Source organism: Pan troglodytes, chromosome 22 (assembly GCF_028858775.2).
Source record: "Pan troglodytes isolate AG18354 chromosome 22, NHGRI_mPanTro3-v2.0_pri, whole genome shotgun sequence".
NCBI lineage: Eukaryota > Metazoa > Chordata > Mammalia > Primates > Hominidae > Pan > Pan troglodytes.
This window is the reverse complement of record NC_072420.2, coordinates 38,827,543-38,845,051: the sequence shown is the minus strand read 5'-3', so window position 1 is coordinate 38,845,051 and position 17,509 is coordinate 38,827,543. Positions and strand designations below refer to the sequence as shown.

The 17,509-nt window shown below is 40.1% G+C and overlaps 1 protein-coding gene across 1 annotated transcript in view; it reads right to left on the bottom strand.

Annotated features, from left to right (window-relative positions):
- Window positions 1-17,509, bottom strand: part of LOC747480 (Down syndrome critical region protein 8) — a 51,334-nt gene that overhangs the window by 32,066 nt on the left and 1,759 nt on the right. The gene's annotated exons all lie outside the window — the stretch shown is intronic.

The following is a 17,509-nucleotide window of genomic DNA, read 5'->3' as shown; positions in this document are numbered from 1 at the left end:
ATTTTGCACAGAACCCCTCAAATTATGTATTCAGTCCTAGAGATCCTCATTTACTGCCCAGTGGCTAAAGGGCATGAGCCAGGCTGACAGCAGCCCTGGAAAGCTGCCTTGAGGATTTGCGCAATACCGTCATGACACCCTGACAGCCAGCAACAGGCTCGTTCTTCAGAGAACCACTCTGCAATAGAAATATAATGAGCAAATTTAAATCATAAAAAATTCAGCTCATATCAGGTTAGAAAAGATGAGCCATCATAATTCAATTGGAAATACAAGAACAAAAGGAAAATGAATGGCTTGCATTTTTTTTTCAAACCCTACCAGCTGGCTGCTCTCTTTTGTTTATCTTGGCCTCTCATTCTCTATTTGGTAGCAAATTAATCTGGGTAGTGATCCCTATCGTAAGTCTTCCGAGTAGCTTAAAGGGCTGATTTCATTATGAGAGTCTAATCCTTTGATGCCTGCAGAATCCAGAGTTGGCAGACAACAAATGCTGCCTGTTCTCTATGAGGTCAATGGCCCAGGGTACCTAATGTCTTGTATATAAACAAACAACATAGATCACTCTCAGCCCCAAATCTTTCCTCTGTCTTCAGCATTGGAAATTGTGGACTGGATCATTTTGGTAATCACGGATCAGCCTGGGAGTAGACACAAAGATGAGTTTTGTCCTTAGCACCTTCCTGTCTCTTTTTGGGATCACTGCTTTCTTGTGGGCTGCCTCTAACCTCCAGGACCTCATGTCCTGGGATAATGCTGTTGTGTCTCTGATACTTTTTTTCTCATGGGATACCTACCTGCCCTCAAATCTCTTGCTGGTCAAACCCTACATCCTGTAGCCTCAGGGCTCTGACGTAAGCCACTTATCCTTGGGAAACATTTAGGTAAATATCACAGCTGATGTTGCGATTGTGCTCAAAGAATGTTTGCATTTCATAAAAGAGGAGACTCCTAGACACTAACACCCTAATCCACAAGGAATGCTCCCACATGCAGACATTTGGATACCTGCAAATAACAAGGACATGATTTGGGAGTAAGACAGGCTGGGAGGAAGGCTGTAGATATTTACTTGGGGAAAAAACATGTTGTCTTTTGTTTAAATATTGCTTTGAAAACTTATGTTATCAGAAAAAAAGCAAGATGGTTTCTGTAGCTTAGGCTGTCTCCACATTTTCCTTGCAAGCATTTTGCTAGCAATTGAGGTAAGCCAGCTGGGGCCCAACAGGAGTGTGGTCTGACTTTCCATAGACATATCTAACTGACATTGGCATATGGCTCCACTGATTTCATGTTTTAAAGAGAAATAAGAAAATAAAAACTCTTTATTAAGCCGAGCATCAGCAACATCAGAGAATAAAGAAAATTATTCCCTAATCAAGTATTTAAAAGAGATCAACATCAAAATATAATTTAAACTGTTAACAGAAATTGTGAAAGATGTTAAAATGGGCAAGTGGATGGTGGGGTGGTACCTTCTGCATGGGCTCTGCCTTTTGCTGTCTTTGAGCTACTTCACACCTCCACAAAAACTGTCATCCAACTGGTTCCTGCCGATAAAAACTCAAACAAATTGTACCCAGTGGAGATGTAGTTCACAATTGCCCTGGAAATATTGACTAATTTTGCATTTATTTATAAATTTATTTCAGCATTTCTTATTTCGTATGTGTGTGCCTATGTGTTTTGAATTCTTCTTTGAATTGACTGTAAGATCTTGGTTCCCTCATTAATGAATGGGTTAAATCTTTAATATGTGTTTATTTAAACATTATATGAGTTGTTGTTTTATCTTTTTAAAAAAAATTATCTTGTATAGGATTCCTGCTCAGTAATCCAAGATGGTTGTGATGAAGGCTCAGTTTTTTTGTTTTTTTTTTTTTTGCCCAAGCTGGTGCCTATTTGTTCCGTCAAACTTATTTGGAACTTTTGTACTTAAAGTTCTAAGTCCTATAAAAGGACAAGGGCTCCTGCAGATCTATTAGCTGCCAAAGACCCTGCACTTACTCATCTGTAGCCACAGAGGGAGAAATTCACAGTAGATTTGTAGGTGTTTACTTGTTTTATGTTTGTTTTTATTTTTGTTTTTGGTGGATATCCTTTATCAGACGAAAAAGTCTCCATCTGTTTTTAGTTTACTTCCGGTTTTTACAAGCCATAACTATTGAATTTTATTGCCTTTTTGGCACTTTTTGAGGTGATCATATGGTGTCTCTACATTTCTCTATTAATGTAGTGAATTGCATTAGTAGATTCTTCTGTGTCAAGTCAAGCCTCATTCCTGAGTCATGATGTATCTGGGGTTTTAAAATATTCAATTTATGAATGCTTTATTTAGAATTTTTCATAAAATTCATATAATTCAAAAAAAGAGATTTAAACTTTGGTATCTAGGTTATATTAACCATATAGAATAAGTTGAGGACTTCTCCCAGCTTTTTTTCTAGGCTTAGAACGAGTTTGTATATAATATTTTGACAATTAGTAGTTTATTCACATTTTTATTTCTTCTTGAGTTAGTTTTGTAAAATTATAATTGCTAGAAAATTGTCTAAACTAAGATTTAAATTTATCAAAATTATGTTCTCTTGTGATATTAAAAATCTTTACTAATCCTGTATTAGATAACTTTTTTCATTCTTAATATTATTTCTTTATGTCCTATTTTTTTTCTGGGATAATCACACCAAGCGCTTGTGCATTTTGTTAATCTTTTTAAAAAAAACAGCTTTTTCTTGATCTTTCATTTTTTTATTTTTGTTTCTTGGATTAATCTGAGTTTATCTTTTGTGTCTTGTCTGTAACATAGAATATGAAAAAATATCTCTGTGCACCTTAAAGTATGTTCTACTTAAATCTCATTATGCAAACATGATATAAGCTCAAGGTCAACAAATATTTAGAAGAGGATTCTTTTCATTTTGATTAATATTAAAGTACAGTTTGATGAAAATTACACATTCAGCAAATGATGGTTTCAGTAGGGCAAGGCTTGCATTGGAAATGTCATATCTCACAAGATAAATAATAAAAGCAAGTGGGTATTAACTGAAATTGTGAATACATATTCAACTTAGAAACATAAATGCCCATTTTCTGAATTTATTTACTTGACATTCATTCTACATGTATTTATGGAGTGTTATCAGACCACCAGAGGCTCACTGGTAAGCAAGACCAAATGAGTCCCCACCCTCCTCAGGTATGCATTTTAGGAAGGGATGATAAACCAGAAAATTTTAAATGTGTAATATAATCTCAGATTGAGATAGGTGGCTTAGCAGAAAATACAGCTGGGTAAAAGAATGGGGGATAAGTTGCTTTAGATTCTCTCCCAATGTTGATGGATATCTAGTAATGAATATACTTTTACATGTTTATGGAATTTTTTTTTTTTTTTTTGAGACGGAGTCTCACTCTGTTGCCCAAGCTGGAGTGCAGGGGCACGATCTCGGCTCACTGCAAGCTCCGCCTCCTGGATTCACACCATTCTCCTGCCTCAGCCTCCTGAGTAGCTGAAACTACAGGTGCCTGCCACCACGCCTGGCTTATTTTTGTATTTTTAGTAGAGACGCGGTTTCACCGTGGTCTTGATCTCCTGACCTCGTGATCCGCCCACCTCGGCCTCCCAAAATGCTGGGATTACAGGCGTGAGCTGTTTATGGAATTTTTAAAGCATGCCTAGGCAGAGTCAACAAATATAGCAGTGGTAGAAAAGGCAGTTTAAATAATAATAAAATTCTATGAATTTTTATAGAGTTGGTTAACTTGCATTAATCTGAGTTTGTCTTTTGTATCTTGTCTATAACACAGAATATGGACCAATAGTTTTCTCCATTTGATTTTTTTTAGAGATGGGGTCTTGCTATATTGCCCAGGCTAACCTCAAATTCCTGGGCTCAAACTATCCTCCTACCTCAGCCTCCTGAATAGCTGGACCACTGCACTCGGGTCCCTTTGATTTGAGGACAAGAAAACAAAGTAGATATCATTATTAAATGGAGCATTCTACTGTATCTATTTAGTAAAATATGCTGCATTCCAGCTAAATACCCAAAGGTATTATGAGTTAAAAGGAAAAATAATGGAAATGTAATTATCATTGATGTGATGGTCATGTAATAGTCCCATTCACTGTACACATGTGAACAACAGTTAGCATTTCTCTTGCTTACTATGCACTGAGCACTTCTTCAGAAGTGGCTCATCTAGTCCTTCTAACCACTTTGCCAAGTAAGGACTGTTATTACTCTATTTTACAAGTGGGAATGTGGAAGCTCAGAGGAGCAGCTTAGCCAAGGTAAACCAACCCCCTACCACCACCTCTTCACATCCTCCCCCTTCCTGCTTAGTAGATAGGAGGGAGGCCTGGGCCAGGTTTTTGCACTCTGGCAGTCTGACACCAGAATTTCAACTCCTACCATCATCCTAGACTACTTCCCCATTTGCTCAATTTGGATTAAAAAATAGACTCTTTTTAGAGGAATTTCTTCTTGGAAAATTGCCACAAGTGTGAATAAGCAAGAGGAGAGCCTCTAAAGGTTTGCCTAGGGCAGATGAAGAATTCTGAAAGATCTTTTTCTTGCCAAGAGCACTATAAATTGAATGATATTTAATTGCTCCATTTACATCTTTGGGACTGCTCTATCAACTATGCAGAGGCCTCAGCAAAAGGATGCTGGCTCGAGGCTCCAGTGGTTTCTGCCAATGCTAGTCCTAGGCACCCCACTCCTAGGGGCCCCATTTTTATTTGGCACAGCCTAAATTTACCCACCTAACCCCTCTCCTCCCTACCCACTATGTCTCCTTTATTCTAATTTTGTCAGAAAGGTACTTTCTGAAGGCAGTTGTACGGTTGGTGCATGTGTTAATTAAATAATACATAAATATACACTTCTTCTTTAAACTTTATTTGTTTGTTTGTTTGTTTGTTTGTTTGTTTATTTTTTGAGACAGAGTCTCACACTGTTGCCCGGGCTGGAGTACAATGGTGCTATCTCAGCTCACTGTAACTCCGCCTCTTGGGTTCACGTGATTCTCCTGCCTCAGCCTCCCGAGTAGCTGGGATTACAGGTGCACACCACCACACCCAGCTAATTTTTTGTATTTTTAGTAGAGGTGGGGTTTCACTATGTTGGCCAGATTGATCTTGAACTCCTGACCTCGTGAACTGCCTGCCTCAGCCTCCCAAAGTGCTGGGATTACAGGCGTGGCCACTGTGCCCTGCCTAAACTTTATCTTTATAAATACTTTTTGCCTAAATTGTCCATCTTTTCCATGAGGGATATTAAGCCAGATCTCAACTGACAAAAACCAAAGTTGGAAACATAAGGTATTACTGGTAGTTTAGTTAAATAAATGAAACCAGACTTTCCAAAATCATGTAGCTTTAGTAATTTAAGATGTCTCCTATTGTGACCCAGTTATTCAGTTAGTTGTCCCAACTATATCACAAACTTTGGTTGCAAATGGCCAATTCCCAATGAGCTGTTATCACCGCTTTCTGATCTCAACTGAGACTCAGAGGCAGGAGAACCAATCTGATATCAATATTAGAAGTAAATAAAATGAGATATGTTGTCCGGAATCATGTATTTTTATTGCAAACATTTTAATTTTCCACAAGTCATTTAACCTCCATACCTCTTAGTTTAGGTCATACACCTCTCAAAAGAAGGAAAACAGTAAATATTTATTGAATTAATAATCGATGGATGGATGGATGGATGAAAAGAAGGAAGGAAGGAAGGAAAAAGGATGTAGGATGTACTAAAAGTAGATGAATGGATGATTTAATCACTTAAAATGAATGATTAGGCAGAGTGTTGTGGCTCAGGCCTGTAATCCCAGCATTTTTGGAGGCCAAGGTGAGTGGATCACTTGAGGTCAGGAGTTCAAGACCAGCCTGGCCAACATGGCAAACCCCATCTCTACTACAAATACAAAAATTGGTCAAGCGTGGTGGCAGGCACCCATAATCCCAGCTACTCAGGAGGCTGAGGCAGGAGAATCACTTGAACCTGGGAGGCGGAGGGTGCAGTGAGTGGAGATCATGCTACTGCACTCCAGCCTGGGTGACAAAGTGAGGCTCTGTGTCAAAAGAATGATTAATATTTTGCTAGTTTCACAACTCCATACATCTCTAAAATTCTGAATGTATTTTCTGAGTATCACCTGAAACCTAACTATGAACTCTATACACAGAAAATAAGATGAAATATTCTCTACCTTCCAGGAATCTGTATTCCCAATGGAGAGGCAAGTTAAACCTCATTACCCAAAGCATAAAAATGGAAATCAAGTGGAAAATCATGAGACATAAGACTTTGAGTTCTGTCGGCATTCAAGGAATAGTGAAATCTGTCCTATGACTCAACATACTTGCTACTTCACTCCTGCTCCAGGAGGATAAAGAGAAAATAGAGCAGGTCAGAACCAGAATACGTGGGTTACAACCTGAAAACAGAAAGAGAGTCAACATGGGTATGGAGGTGGCAGCATGCTGAGTGGGGAAGCTCAGGGCTTTTGTCCCTTCTGGGTGTCATCTAGGTACTTAAGTATGCATTAGTCCACTGCAAACCCTAACATTTGAGCTTGATGCCTGTGATGATGAGTTTTATGTATTAACTTGGCTAGGCTATATAATACACAGTTATGTCATCAAACTCATCTAGGTGCTGTGGAGGTATTTTTTAGACAATTTACTCGGCTGACTTTAAGTAAAGAGATTCTCCTTGATAACTGGATCATGTGCATGGCCCTCATTCAGTCAGCTGAAGGCCTTCAGAGCAAAAACTGAGGTTTCCTGAAAAAAAAACAAAACAAACAAACAAAAAAAACAAATTCTGCCTCAAGACAGTAGTATTAACTTCTGCCTAAGTTTTCAGCCTGCTGACCTGACTTACAGATTTTGAACTTGCCGGCCCCTACAATCACACAAGACAATTTCTTAAAATAAATATATTTAAAATTTTTAATAAAATTTAAAATGTGTATATATACATATATGTATACATACATATATATGCGTGTGTGGTAATACATACATATATATATATATTCTGTTTCTCTGGAGAACGTTGTCTTATTTCAATATAAAAGCGTTCCTCACAGGTGTGAGATACAGGTGCAAACCTGGATGTCTGTTGTGACTTAATTTTAATGCATTTTTTTAGGACAATGTGAGAAGTCTGGTAATGATCTGACTGGGCTCTGAAATGAGGCAGAGCAGGTAAAATGATTGGAAATGAGCTCAAGTGTATCCACCCCCCAGGGATACTTTCTGGCCTTTAATTAACATAATGTTTGGCAAGTTGACAAATGCACTGGACCTCCCTGAGTTCCCAGTGTGATCATGTTCACGGGAAATGAAGGGACACATGTTCACGGGAAATGAAGGGACACATCCCCCCGCCCCAGCTCCTTCCACTTTTCTTTTTCTATGCTGTAATTAAAGCTTTCCAATATCAGGGACTTAAACACTTGAAAGATTTTCTTAAGGGAACGCAAGAAATGTGAAGCATCTCAATTTTAATTAAAAGGAAGGACCTTATGACAAAAGTGAATAAAGTATGGTGCTGATAATTATCAATTTAAAAGCACAAAAATGGTAATTTCTAGTTAGGAAATAAGTACCGGTTCACCCTCTTATTTAATCCATCACATTTTAATTTCCTTCTTCTTTCTATAATTGAGGAATAGCTGCCAGATTTGGGAACAGAGAACTGTATCCTTCTGCTGTGAAAGAAGGGGGCTCTTTTCTTAATAGTCACCTAAGCAATTAAAGCCTTGGAACTGGGCTCCCTTTGATAGGTTTTTCTGCTTGCCACTTCCTCACCCTGCCAAAAATAAGGAGGTTCATTAACCTCACACTGTTAGGAAACAGGGCTCATCACCGAGAAGTTCGGAATGTGGTTTCTTCTGTGTGCTGCAGATGAAGGATTGCTTTTCCTAAGGTGTTCTCTAGTCAGGAGCCAACAGAATCCGAAGTCATCTGACTTCTTCCTTCTTTTAATCATCCCCTGTGGCTCAGTTTCCCCACCCCGTATGAAAGATCCTTAATGAAGCAGCATAGAGCATCTCCAAATAATAATGCTCAATGCATAGCAGTAAAATAAGTGCAACATTTGGGTTTATTTTAGAGTGGTGTGGTATTAGAGGTGTTAGGGCTTCTTTCCAGAGCAGGGGGTGGGAGTAGAAAGGGAAGCAGTTGGGACATTTGTTCATGTCTTTCCGGTTTATTATGCTTAAGCAGAGTAGAATTGTCCTAAAATATCATGTTAAGTAGCCAACCACTAGGGCTCCCAGATGCCATAACATTTGACAGCCGTGATTTTTAACACTTGCAGTCCCTTCTTAGCTGTTGAATTAATTAATGATACCTTATTAAAGCCAATCAAGCTTTGACGATGTTTAGAATGAAAACTTAATTTTTTCCCTCCTTCTTTTTTCCCCCCACTTCCAGGGTGTAGTATCACTCAGAGTAAAATCTGGCCATCGTTTAAGCATTCTTAGGCAAACATTAGTCTCTCGAAAATGTCAGATGGGTATAGTAAGAGAGGGCATTTCAGACTATGAAGCATGAAATGTCAAATAACCTACCACAGAGTACTAAAGTGACAAATCACACGTAGGCTGCACACAATTTCTCTATTCTGCACTGATAAGAATGGGAGATTCTTTTGAGATATACCTTTAGGTCACGACACCATGCTGTTGTGGACAAAATGGGGCTCAGAGATTAACTATGGATTATTGTAAGAAGGAAATAAAATTTCTTTCTTTTTTTTTTTTTTTTTGAGCAGGGTTTCTCCATTTCAGTACTCCTGACATTTTGGACTGGATTATTCTTTGTAGATGGGAACCGTCCTGTGTGTTTTAGGCTGTCTAGCAGCAGCTCTGGCCTTTACCTACTAGAATCCTGTACTAGGGGACCCTCCCTATTGTGATAATCAAAATGCCCCCAGACACTGCCAGATGTGCCCTGGAGGGGTGGGGAAAAGAGACTAAAATCTGTGGATTAGGACCACTGCCCTAGAATAATGTGGCCTCAAGTGGAACGTATGAGAAAACAAAGATCAGAGATCCCCTTTAAATTCTAAATACAGTATGCAGTTAAAGTTGAAAACATGCTATTCAAATCCCCAAGTATTCCTTTTTTGTCACTTTAAATGTATTTGCAAATAAATGAGAACATCTATAACTATGATAAAAGTCATTCTGAAATAGCAACATTTACAGCATTTGCTTCTGAAACAAAGACAATGTTTGAATTTCCTTTGCAAATGCACAATAGGCATGTTCACATTTACTTCTTAGGAGAATAAGAAGAAATTAGCCTCAGTAAAATGAGCATAAAATAAAATTATTCCCTCATAAAAATAAATAAATGATCTCATGTTGCCTGTTTTCTATATAATTATACCTAGAGTTGTACATGATTGCCAATTAATTGATCCCTCTTTAAGCACAAAATCTCCATTGCTCCACTCCCATGAAATTTCCTTGGCTGTTATATTTTATGGATACTACCAGACATTGCTACCTACAAACAAGATTGATTCTTTTCTCTCCATGTCTAGATGGTTCTCTCTGAAGTGTATAGTCGGTTGTTGCTATTTTAATGCTGTTCAGTAAAGAGAAATGCTACACCAACCAAAGGAATATTCTTGCTTCTTAAGCCAGCACAAACCACCAGCATTTGGGTGTACATGATTATGCTTTAAATTTCTTAAAATTTCTCTGCTTGTGTAAAAAAATTCAGTTGCCCATACATCTAATCTGCAGAGCCTGGGGTTTACAAACTTATAAACTTGCACTGGGGAAGCCATCCACAAGTTTATACTTAGGCGAGGGGTGTTACTTCAATAAGGAACGGTACTACAGAGCTTCAAATATCCTTCCCCCCATGTTTCCATTCCAGCCCTACTTCAACACACACACACGCACATGCACACTCACACAGAACCTTATTTCACCCATTTTCCCAAAAAGGCACTGTAAACAAGAATAAGAACACTTATTTCCGTCACCATTCAGAATGTCATACCCCAGCCCCCTATGGACCACAGCTCCTAAGTGAATGTGATGTCGCCAAAAGCCTTTCTGGGCACATGTGGCTTGATCTGTCGGATTGAGATCTGGCATCTCCCGACATGTATTTCAGACGGAACATCAGAGAGACTCCTGAGACACACAGACACACTGCCAGCATCACACCTGGCCTTTGTTTCCGGCAAGGAACACCAAGGTCATGCCTGCAGTCCAACCATCTGATGAATCTGACAAGGTAAGCTTGCTGGGGCCCCAGGTGCCTGGAAATTGGGCCAGAGGAGTCCCACATTCCCTCTTCCCGGCATATGTCCCTAAGCTAAAGGAGCAGTGCCCCAGCCCAACAGAGCTGAAGGAAACTGACATTCGCTGGTTCAAACCCCTACTGTCAAAGAAGAGGAGACAGAGACCAGGAAGTTTAAGAAAAGCATTCGATATCCTACACTTAACAACTCCAGAACAGATGACTGTATTGAGAACCAAGACATCTGACTTCATTTTGCCTCATTTTTTGTGTGTGCAAGGAACTGTTCTGAGACCCACTAGGTATACAAAGATGTATAAATTATGGACTCTGCCCAAGGAGCTTACAACAGTGTGAAAAAAATAACTCAGAACAAAAGATGCAAAGAGACCAAGCCCATAATTGAAGAAACAACACAGCAGGTGTTCAATTGTGCAAATTAAATTATATGCATGTCAGTTAGTCTTGTTCAGTGGGACTGATTCATGTCTCTTCAGGCTAAGGTGCTCAGGAACATTTATACAGAGACAATTAAATTTAAACTGGACTTTGAAGGATGAGCAGCTTTTGACCAGGTGCAGAGGGAAAGAGAAGGAAATCCAGATAGGTAAATAGCAAGTCAGGGCCAAGAGAAACAAATAACCCAGTTTGTTGATTTAGAGATATAAGGGTGGTAAGGAAGAATACTCATTATAGAGCAGGATATCTTGGGCTCTAATTCTATGGCTGAACTTTGTCAGTCCAGTCGGTCATTCTTAAGCAAGAGATAACCCCACAGAGCCTCAGCTTCCTAACTGTATGTGCAGGTAGTAGTTCCAGCCCATGCAGTGGCAGAGAGGATTCAATGATATTTCTTATACATCATGCAGAAGGCAACAGAAGCCTCTCTGTCCTTTGAATTCCCCCATCCCATGCTCTGGGGGAAGTTCAGCGACCACCCCAAGATTTCTGCAAGTATCCAATGGCTTATATGATTACTTTCCAGTCTCAAAACCTCTCTCTCCAGGGTCTTCTTCTCTCTTATGTCTCTCCTTTCCTGAGTTCTCTTGGCTCACATTGACCCAGCTTTGAATGCCATGTGCAGAATGCCACAGTAATCAAGGATGGGAACAGATGGAGTGTGAGTGTTGGAGGCAAGCAGAACTATTTGAAAGTTATTGCACTGACTGGGTGTACCAGTTTCCTAGGGCTGCCTTAACAAATCACCACTAACTGGGTGGCTTGAAACAGGAGAAAGTCCTTCACAGTTCTGGAGGGGCCTTCTATATGAAAGCATTTGCAGGGTTGGTTCCTTCTGGGGGGTGTGAGGGAGAGTCTGTTGGGTGCCTCCCGCCTAGCTTCTGGTGATTGCTGGCATTGCTTGACTTGTAGACACTCCAACTCTGCTTCAATCATCACATGGCCTTCTTCCCCTGTGTGTCTGTGTCTAAATCTTCCTCTTCTTATAAATATACCAGTCATTGCATTAGGGCTCACCCTACTCCAGTAAGACCTCATTACTTGATGATATCTACAAAGACCCTATTTCCAAATAAGGTCCCGTTCCCAGGGTTAGGACTTGACCATATCTTTTGGAAGATGCATTTCAACCCAAAACACTGAAGATAATCTAATAAAAGTCTGGAGTAACAACCATCAGTTGTATAGGAAAGTTGGGAGACATGACAAGGTGTCCTGAGGACAAAATCAATTCATCCTCTTGATGTGACTTTGAGTGACAAGAAGGAGAATATGATGATGGTAGATTTTGAGCTTTGTTGTGTTTATAAGTGACAAAAATCCTGTGTATCACTTGGCAAGTGCATAATACTTTCTCCAGTAGCTGGTGCAGTAGTATCTAAGTTCCATGAACAGAGAAACAATTTTGCCTTGTGTCTACCCTTAATACATAGGCTTTCCACAAAATGTATGCAGGGGAGAGAGGAAAGGATAGAGGTAAGCGAGGACAAGGTGAGGTTAGAGAAGAAGGGATGGGGCAAGGATGGAAGAAAGGTGGGAACTTAGAAGCTATGATGGTTAAAGAGATTCACATTTGAATCAGAAGATCCACCATCACCAGTGTGGACAGGCATCATCTAATTGATTGAGGATCTGAATAGAACAAAAAAGTGGAGGGAGGAGGAATTCTCTGTCTCTCTCTTTTTGAACTGGTCCATTCATCTTCCTCGGCCCCCAGACATCAGAGCTACTGGTTCTGGGCCTTTGGACTCCGGGACTTAGACCAGCAGCTCCCTTGGTTGCCAAGCCTTCAGACTCAGACTAAATTGAACCCTCAGCTTTCCTGGTTCTCCAGCTTGCAGATAGCAGATGGTGGGACTCCTTGCTCTCTGTAATCAAATAAGCCAATCTCCTCCTACATGTATTTCTGTCCTGTCTGTTTGTGCTGCTCTAACAAAACACCTAAGACGAGGTAGTTTATAAAGACCAGAATGTTTATTTCCCACAGGTCTGGAGTCCGGAAAGTCCAAGATCAAGGCTGGCTGGTTCCATATCTAGTGAGGGAATGCTCCATCAGTGGCGTTTTTTGGTGGTATCCTTATGTGACAGAAGGCTGAAGGGCAAAAGGGCCTAATCCATTTCTTTCCAGCCCTTTTATAAGGCACTCATCTATTCATGATGGTGGAGCCATCATGGCTTAATCACTTCCCAAAAGGCTCCACGTTTTAATATCACCTCAATACAGATTAAGTTTCAACATGAAATTTGGAGGGGACACATTCAAACCACAGCACTATGTATATCCCATTGGTTCTGTTTCTCTGCAGAACCCTGACTCACACAGAAGGGGAAACCATCTTCAGAGTAAATAAACATTTGTTGTCAACAATGCTTTGTATATATTCTTGATTCCCAAGAGCCAGCTGGAAATATGCTACTAGATCTCAGGCAGATCTTTCATATTCTTTTGGAATCTGGAATACAAATGACATAAACAATGACAGAGCTCAGAAGTGGAGATAGGATGGTAACAAGAGGTTTGGGAGTCATTTTTTCTCACCCCGCTCCTCCCTGGAAGAAGGATGAAATGAGATCCTCGCACACAAAGAATTGCTGGACGTTGCTGCCTTAAGTCTTGCCCATAGACAGTGTTGACAGTACAGGTGAAATGCACTTGAGTTATGGGACTTTCAAGCCCCTGCGAATCCTACCTGTCCTGTGGATGCGTGAAGAGACCCACTTCGCTATTCTGCTTCCCCAAATCTGAGAAACAGAAGTAATAAAGTCACTGTGAGTTCTTTATTTTTCATTGCCTCAGATGAAATTGGACTGTGAAAATACTTAAGAGACTTCAGATTTTAATTGTGGCTAATTACATACAGACTCATAAAATAGCAAAACAACCCCTAAGGCCAAATTAGAGGAAGGTGGAGCTGCATTTCACAAGGTGAATTTACTAATCGTATTCACGCTTTGTGTCTGCAAGCCGCATCTGCTTATTACCTAGCAAAGACAGGTGTGTGGGGGTAAAGGGGTGCTGTAGGAGAGTGAGTGGGCTTCTATTCTAGCTTCTGAGGCATTCCAAAACAGAGGTCAGCTTGCTAATTTTTTCCTATGAAAAGTACAAACTGCAGCAATGAGACCAGAATGGCCTATGCAGTGTTCTCACCTAGAGGGCGCCAAAGTGCAGACCAACAACCCTCTCACCCACCGAGGGAGCCGACCGAGTCAGGAGCAGGTTGGGAGGTGACTTGCATTACCTATTTCACCATCATTCTGGAGTTCAGGATGTCTAGAATCACCATTCTCCCTAGCATGAAGTTGCCACTTGTGTGTGTGTGTGTGTGTGTGTACACACAAACACAATATATATGTGTATTATTTTGTATATATGTGTGTATGATATTGTACACATATATATTTTTTAAATTTTCATTTTTTAAAATTTCTGCCTTAACCATTCCAGAGCTGGGTACTAGACAACTAGGGACCATCCCTAGAGCTTACAGCCCACCAGGATGATTCAAACTAGCCCATCCTAAGCTGCTCACCTGCCTTCCCCGAGGAAACCTCAGTAAAGGCTTTGGTTGAATGATTTCCTGAGCCCCTGCCTCCTGCCTCCTGACCACTCTGGTGTTTTTTCCCGTGTGGTCCTGCGTGGCATGGCGTGCCTCCCCTTTGTAGGACCTGTGAGTATAATACACTGTCTTCCTGAGCCTCCCCTGTGTCTCCTCCGTGGCTGCATGTGACTGACCATCTCATAAAAAGAATACAAAACAGCCATGTTCATTATTATTCAGCAAATGAAATAAATCTTTTTAATGCTTATATGCAAAATGCTGCAGATAATTGTAGAAAATCAAATACGGATGAAATCCTGTCAAGAAACTCAAAGTCTTGTAAGAAAATAAAACAAGCACATGAATGACAAGGTCGAAAGTGGTGAGTGCCAGAAACAAGCACAAAGTAAGGGCTGTAGAAGGAGCACCTCTCACTTATGTTTCTTCTGAGCCATGAACTAATCGCTTGAGACATAACAGTGAGTTTGGAAGGAAGCACATTTCCTAGGTAGCATATTGGAAAACAGTATCATCCCTAAAGACTGTAATAGTGGATTTCCAAATGATTTGTAATCTTTTTAAGGTTTTGTTCACTGATGGGTCCATTCACCTGTAACAGAACCTGGTACATAGTGGCCTTCAGAAAATATCAGTTGGGATGAACTAAATTGTTCTTTAAAATGTTCAATAGAAAAGAAATCTGTCATCTTCAAGTGTAATAAGCACTTATAAAATCCAGTAGTTACGCCCTCCCACACACAAAGTTTAAGACATTTAGCAGTGTTATTGAATTTGATATTTTACAAATGCCTTTAACCCTAGAAGAATGAATGATATGGATGCTTTGCAGCCTCTAACTTGATGAAGACCACCATAATGGATGTGTAACCATGTATAAGAATGTTCCATGTCAAAAGATAAATCAGAACAAAACAAAAAACAGAAAATAACAAGTGCTATCAAGGATGTGGAAAAACTTCTGTGCACTGCTATTGGGAATATAAAATGGTGCAGCCACCACAGAAAAGAATATGGTGGTTCCACAGAATTAAACATAGAATTGCTGTATAATCCAGGATCCCATTTTTTGCATATGTAGCTCAAAGAACTGCAAGCAAAGATTGAATAAATACTTGTACACCTATATTCACAGCAGTATTATTCACAACAGCCAAAAGGTAGAAGCAACCCAAGTGTGCATCAACAGATGAACAGAAAAACAATATGTGGTCTGTTCATACAATGGAATATTATTCAGCCTTAGAAATTTCGGAAAGGAATTCCAAGACATGCTATTAATACAACATGGATGAACCCTGAAGACATTATGGTAAGTGGAATAAGCCAGTCACAAAAGGACAAATACCGCATGATTCTACCTATGTGAAGTACCTAGAGTAGTCAAATTCCTAGAGGCAAAGCAGAATGGTGGGTGCCAGGGGCTTACAGGAAAAGAGAACGGGGCATTATTGTGTAATGGGTACACAGTTCCAATTTTGGAGGATAAAAAAAGGTTCTGGAGGTGGATGGTAGGGATAGCTGCACAACAATGCAAATGTACTTAATGCCATTAGGCTGTACACTTAAAAAATGGTTAAAATGATACACTTTATGTTATGTATATTTTAACATATACGTATGTTATGTAATTTTTTAAAACCCAATTTTTTTTCCTTTTTTTTTTTGAGACGGAGTCTCGCTCTGTCTCCCAGGCTGGAGTGTAGTGGCGCGATCTTGGCTCACTGCAAGCTCCGCCTCCTGAGTTCACGCCATTCTCCTGCCTCAGCCTCCTGAGTAGCTGAAACCAATTTTTTTAAGTTCCAGGTACACAAGAAGACTTATATTCTCATGTGTATTAACAATGGAAGTAAAATAATCAGTAGTTTGGTATCTGTTCCCCTCCTCCTGTGCAGTAAAATGGAAGATAAAAGCAACATTAATGTTCATACTTGGAATTATTAAGTAAATCTAAATTTTTAAGATTAAAAACAAGGGTAGACAAAAGTAGCAAATCTTGGCGAGCTCTGAGACAGAAATCTCTAAATCTTATATTAAGTGAAAAACTTCAATTTAAACAAAAGCAAAAGGAAACCCGAGTTGATGAAGAGACGTTAACAGCTCATGTTTAGTTTCCAAAAACTGCCGAGTTGGAACTCATTGCTCTAATCAGCACCTACTAGGAACAAGAGACAACCTGCGGTTACACTGGTTTTCAAAAAGCACATATGTATGTTTATTAGCTTGACAGGGGGGAACACATATGTGAATACTTGTATTTAATATTTCCTAACCTTCTGTATAATGTCCACTTTAAGGAATTGAGACTAGCTCTGATTTTGCCCTCTTTGACTTTTAGGGTCAATAAGCTTTATTAAGGGCAATTTAGTGTCACAGGAAGAGAAAATTTATAACCCTGATCAATGAGGAATACAGAGGACACAAAGGTACATACATGTGATGGAGACCTATATCAAAAATGCTGTTATCAGTCAGAGTGCTGGCAGGAAACAGATGGTACACTCAAACCAGGCAACTGAGCTAAGGTTAATGAAGGCCTATTTACACAGGTGTGGGTGGGGCTATGGGAACCAACAAGTGACACTGAAACACCCATGGGCAGCACTCCCTGGAGAGCCATTACCTCCCCTAGGGCTAATGGGACTGTAAGGAGAGAGGTCACCGGACCCCACAGAGAGCTAGAGGAGACGACTGAGGGGTAGTGAGCTTCACACAGGAATGTAGCCCCTGCCGACTTGTGGCCTTGAGAGGAGCATCCGTACCTCAACCATTCTGTCCTCCTGCCCCAACTTCCTCTGTGCCTCCATGGGCCAATGGGAAGCCAGAGGGTAACAGAGCCCATGTGGGGCTGTTCGTAGAGGTCAGTGTTCTGGGGTTCAGAACATGGTGGGGAGGAGGGCAGGGAGTCTAAAGGGTCAGATACAGAATGTGAAAAACATCCTTATATGTGGTTTCATCTAGTGCTCTTAAACCAGACTCACTAACCTACTGTGTTTTAAAATACAGCTTGCCAAAGTCTGTGTTAATATTATTTAACTTTGATGTGTATCTGTGATGGTTGGTTTTGTGTGTCAACTTGACTGAGCCATGGGATACTCCTAACAGGCTGAATGTTATTTCTGGGTGTATCTGTGAAGGTGTTTCTGGAAGAGATCAGGATCTGAGTTGGTGGACTGATTAAAGCAGATGGCTCTCCTCA